Source organism: Loxodonta africana, chromosome 12, assembly GCF_030014295.1.
Source record: "Loxodonta africana isolate mLoxAfr1 chromosome 12, mLoxAfr1.hap2, whole genome shotgun sequence".
NCBI lineage: Eukaryota > Metazoa > Chordata > Mammalia > Proboscidea > Elephantidae > Loxodonta > Loxodonta africana.
The window spans coordinates 5,512,364-5,518,577 of NC_087353.1; positions in this window are offsets into that span (position 1 = coordinate 5,512,364).

The following is a 6,214-nucleotide window of genomic DNA, read 5'->3' on the forward strand; positions in this document are numbered from 1 at the left end:
GTGAACTCAAAAAATATTTAAAGAATGCCCAGTTTGTTCAAGGCCATATGAAAAGCAGTGTGGGCGAGAAGGATAAAAATACTTCGAACACAGATTAGAGAAGTAAACAAACACTTAAAATACAAGAAAAGATATGATAAGTTCCAAGGAGAGGGGAGAGTGGGAGCCGAAATGCTCTGGGGAGTCAGAAGAGAAGGTATGTAACAGGAGAAAAGGGCAGCCAGAGGAGGCTCCATAATGTAGGTGACATTTGAGCTGGAGAGAACTCTGACAGGCTGAGATGGGGGTGGAAAGAAGGGCATTCCATGAGCAAAGGTAGGAGGCAGAAAAATAAGGCTCCTAGGAGACTTGAAGGAGTGTAACCAGTAACAGCTGTATAAAGCCTGAAACCACAGGAGGAGGACTTTCAACAGCTGCCTAAGAAGCTAGGACTCATTTCACTGTTCGAAAAGGGGGACTTGAAGAAAGGAATTCGTCTCTAAGGTTCCTTCCAGATCCATCATTCTGAAGTCCTTTCTCACAGGTTACTTGTAGAAGTGCTTGGTTGGGGGTAGCAGGAAGCTGGGACTGAGCCTAGCATCGATGCCTCAAGGATGTGAGGAAATAAGCAAGTTTTGATGGAATTCTCCCAAATCGAGAAATAGCTGACACCCATTCTTGTCTCTGGAAATTTGAAGTATTGCTGCTCTTAGACATATTCATTTCGCGTATTCACCCAAAATAAATAAGATGCAAATTTATTGGGTTATTTGATTGTATCTAAAAAGTTATGTAGAAGCAGTATTTCAAAGTCTATGTGATCATTAGTTTCCCAAATAAAGGAGCAAAAGAACACCTCCAAACTGAGCTCCATTTTGTGATTTATGTTTAAATTAGGATAATCTAGCCTGATTTAAAGAAGAAACTCTTAACTAAGGCTCCACTGCACAGCCCCAAGGATGGCATTCACAGAGAGGACAGTGAGAATGGGGACTCCCGGGGTCGAAAGTGTCATGACCCTGTTCTGAGACTAAACATTCTATACTACCTTCCTCATCATCATTCAGGTCTTTTAAGTATATATTAGCAAACCTACAAAAATGTCATTTTTCTCCAAGTAAATTTTGTGATCAGTTTTTGTAGACTGTGTTTTCCAAGAATCACCAATTATAGAGCTGGAAAAATCCTAACAGGTTACCCAACACCGAGGCCCAGGAGAAGAGATTATTTCCTTAAACTGTATAGAAGGGATTAGCCCACCCCCAGGTCATCAGGCATCTGTCTCTGGGCCTTTTCTACTATGTTGCACTAGCTTATCTCAATTTTTCCTCTCAAAAATCAACTTGTCAATCAGCTAACAGATACTGAATACCTGGCATGTGTTTTGTAGCGTGATGCATACATTTGATTATAAATATATAATAGAGTGCTGCACCTAATGGAGCAGAATAAAAGCCTACCCCCTTTACCAACCCCAGTTTTGAAATAGGTATTATAATATGACAAGCCCTGGTGGCACAGTGGTTAAAAACTTGCTGATAACCAAAAGCTTGGCAGTTCGAATCCACTAGCCACTCCTTAGAAACTCTGTGGGACAGGTCTACTCTGTCCTATGGGGTAACTATAGTTGGAATAGACTTGACAGCAACAGGTATTATAAGATAGAGGTCAAGTGCACAGGTTTTGACATCTGAGAGACCTGGGTTCAAATTCTGACTCCAGCACTTACCTAGATGTGGTCTTGGGTTCATTCCTAATTTCTCTGATATTCCATACTGAATATATACAATGCTTAGCACTATGCTTGGCATAGGGTAATAAACAACTCAAAATTTGTATCTATCATTGTCACTTTATTATTATTATTTCATTATTCTTATCAAGTTGAATCTATAAATAGGGAAAGGTATCTGAATAAAATCTATTTATCACTTAATATTTGAAAGATCCTCAGCTCCATCTCTATGGGATTTTCCAATTAAGTGATAAAGGTGATCTTTAGAAAAGCTTCCTACCCATAATTGTCCTATATATCCTATATGTTGTCACTGGAGTCTGTGTGGTGTTGGGAAAAACTCATTGAATTGAAATCAGACCAACAATATCTTATGTCTAAGTCATTGAACAGCCACTTGATACTGGACAAGATATTTCAGCACTTTGAGCCCCAGTTTCCCCTCTAAGATTTCCTGATCGTATCTGCACTAGGGGAGGGATGTTACGCTATAGCAGAAATCACGAACAATCCCCCCACACGGTGTTTTGTCTGGTAGTTGTTTCACATCACAGTATTTACGTATGTTTATGGTGGGTTAACTTTTCAATTTATTTGTGTTTCTTGGCAAAGGGACAAGTCCAAAAATAGCCTAGGTGTTAGGAAAGAATAAGCTATCTTGACATGTTTAACCTGTGGCAGCCAATACCCAAAGAGGATATTCCATACTTGATTAGATTCGTTCTCTTGTTCTGAATGTAAGCTGTCTGGTAAAGGTCATCATTGCTCAAGTCTTTATAATCTGATGACTGGATATCCTTGAACTAGTTTGCAATGTTCTGTCCAGTGCTAGGAACACAATCAGCACTCATTATATCATTGACTTAACTCGACACGTGGTTGTGTGCGCCTGGATGTCTTCAAACACTTCATGTGTGAGGAGCATATACTTTGTAGTAATTAGAGAAGGGGAGCTGGACTCAAGTGTACATGTTGCCTGTATTCTTCACCTTGACTCATAGACTTACTGTCAACCAGTACCTCTAAGTGACTGGTATTTCCCCGCAAGACATCTTTGGAGGATGGTGGCAATAGAGCACTTTACTAAGTGTATTTATTTATATTTGTTCCCTAATCCTTTAAAGAAACAGTGTTCCTTCAAAATCAGAAGGTTTAATGGTTCTACAAATGCAACTACCCTTAGTTCTACTCATTTTTCATTCCACAGATATTTTTGAGCACCAGCTCCGTGGCAGCCAAGCCTAAGTCATAGAACCATAGGATTTCAAAGACTGGAACATTCCTGCTTCGGGAATGGTAGCAAACTTGTGCCTTGTATGGCATTTGAACTTCTGTGCAAATGTGTCCTCAGCCCCACTCACCTCCTCTTTTATCAATCACATTCCTAACCCACATATACCAGCCTCAAGCCCCCTCCTAGTCTACCTATTTTATGCTCCTCTGTGATCCCTTTGCCCATCAGTGGGCCTCACATTTTCAGAACTTCCCCAGTTGCCCTGACCCAGCCCCTGTGACCTCCTCAAGGCCATACATGAAGAAATTCCTTGGGAACATATTCTTTGCAGGCACAGAAGGTGTTCAGTAGCGACAGCCATGGAGTCACAAGGCATTTATAAGTGAAAGAGACCATAGACAGGACTTAAGCCAAACTCACCAAACTACTTATTACACTATAAAGAAGAGAGAAGTAACAGAAGCCAGTCAACTGTCAGATTTCCCTTCATTTTCTTCATAGAAAGTCATCTTCCTTTTTGATAACACTAGATATAGCATGTCTTAAGCACTCTCCCACATACACATACTTCAAAAATAATGAGATCTTTTCCTCAAAGCCCAGTTTTAGATGTGAATCACCTTGTGTGAAGGGGCATTCAGAGGTTTCCACTCCAGTAGTGACCTGGTGGGCTAAATAAAGCAACACCTCTAGCTCTTGGGGCCTTGATTTGCTTCACTGAAAACGAGAGGCTTGAACTAGATGACAACTAAGATTCCTCCAATCTGTAGCAATTTATGAATCTATGACTGTAGGCAACCCTACGCTGTCAACACTAACCTTCCTAGAAGATTGAAGATAGAGAGCAAGCACATAGTACAAGATGAAGGTATTCTAAACACATGGGTTTTTGTTTTTTGTTTTTTTTTTTAACAAATTGAACGTGATTTGACAGATAGTATCATCCTATCCTTATTATCATCTTGACTTTACATATGAGGAAATTAAGGTTCAGAGGGTTAAAATAACTTGCCAAAGTCACAGGTTGGTCAATGACAGAGCCCAGGCTCCAACCCAGGTCTTCTGATTCTTACCCGTAACCCTCTTTCCACCCCATCCAGCCTCAGGCTCTTTTGGCTTCTCAGGCTACTCATGGGAAGCTCCTGACATGCTTAGGAATTATGACACCAAAGTGCAATGTGATACCGTCCTCCAGTACAGGGGACTGTGTGTCTGCGGCATGCTCAGTACTAATTCTTTCCTCAGAGGAATATTTGGAACCAATCTTTCATGCCACCGAGAAGGATTTTAATTTGTGAAAATGTTTCAAGTGCCGAGCTTTTGCTTCCATTTAATGAAAGAAGTCATCATGTACACAGCTAAAAACATCAGTCAATGAACACGCCAAGGAAAGCATTCCTAGAGGAAAAGAAGAGAATGAATCACTGCATGTAGTTGGTCTGTACTCCAAGTGACTAAGTCCTTGATTCCTAAGACAGGGTTTTATTAGAGCTGATTCACATTGTGAAGTACTTTTCCCAAAGATTTTTCCAAACTACTGATCTCCAAAATTAATGATAACTGGGTGCAAAATATATATTTTTTAAATAACTATAAATGATTAATTCAATATAGTTTGAAGTCCATTTTCCAGCAGCTAAATTCTCAAGTATTCCTCCAAATAACCTTTAAGAACAATGACACGAATGATTTCAGAGTTTCTTCTAGTTCGCCCTCCCTGTAGCTACAAAGCTGTACTTCCTGGGGAGACTGGTTCCCTCTTCTCTAACGTTTAAGCGGCATCAAATCAGGGAAAGCCGTTAATGCGCAGCTTCCTGGACAGGTGCGTTTTCCAGTAACCCAGAGAATTACCATGTTTTCCACAGAAGATTAAAAATGAATCAGCAGTTTAAAAATATTTCATTCCATACAAATTTTACCTGTGTTTTTATGAAAGAACAGGCATGTAGGCGAAGGTCCCTAATTCAATGTTAATTTCACACAATTTCACTCCAAATACAACCCTGACTCAGTTATAGCACCTTTACATTTGCTGTCTTCCACTTGCTCTTTGATTCCTGTTTTACTTCTACTCAGTAAGAAGGAGTGAAGCGGGGAGATAGGGAAAGAGCCACTCCCATCCACCACAACATCCACTTTCCTTCATTACTGCCCTTTCATTGCTTCCCGGGTAGTGTCGTCCAACTTCACTATCTTTTCCAGGCAGGCAGAGTTTCAAGAGCATGACTGGAGAACACACAGGCTCTCTCAGAGGAACCGAGCTGAAAAATCCTGGAGGATCATCACATACCAAAAAGCACGAAGAAGAAAACCACTCTGAGAAAACTGAAATCTTAAAGTAAAAACTTGAAAGTGCTGGCTATAAAATACAAAATAGTCTAGGTCTAAACTATAGAACTCTTACTGCTTTTTTGTCTTAAGAAAATGTCCAATTTTATTTTACGTCTTTTCAAACCTTTGCTTTCCTTAGAGAATCTCATGAAAATTGCAGACATCAGTGAACTGTGTCCTGGAACTTTACAGACAATGTTGCAAAAATCAGGGTTCAGGTACGAAGTACTATGAAGGGATGTTAGAATATTATTACAATAATGATCATAACAATGGAAAATAAAGAAAATACTCATTGAACATATAATCTAATCAAACAAATATAGACCTCAGACTAATGATTTGCCTTTTTTTTTTTCCCTGTAGTGAATTGTATATATAATGGGATGTACTGGTTAAATCTTTGCCCTGAAAAGGTCCAGCTAGGGAATTTGAGTGCAACTGGCTTTGGCACAAATTTTTAATCCTTCCCCAAAAGCCACACATAAGAAAAGGAGAGAAGAAACTTACCAGGAAGAAATGAAAATAGGAAAGAGGAGAGAACTCTGCCCCGCCCAGCTCACCAAGCTACCCAGGCCCGGCTGAGGACTGCACAGCTAAGGTCCAGCTCCAAGCTCCTGTCCCTTCCCTCCTATTTATGGCCAGAGGAGATGCTATATATAGCAGCAGGGCAGTGCCTCTCCCCAAATTGATACCTCCATAATAAATCATTGGCCAGAACTTCGGGAGAAGAAACTTCTTAAGTTAGAAAAATCAAAGTAAAAAGTATTAGCACTGAATCACAAAGTACACTTTTCTTTTCCCAGTAAGATTCATATGAGAATTCAGCTATTGGAGAAAAAGAAGGAGAGGAAATAGAACTCTCCCCCTACCTGGCTCTCCTCCCAACTCGTTTTAATTTTTAAATGTAAATTCTCAGACTTGTTTTCCATCCT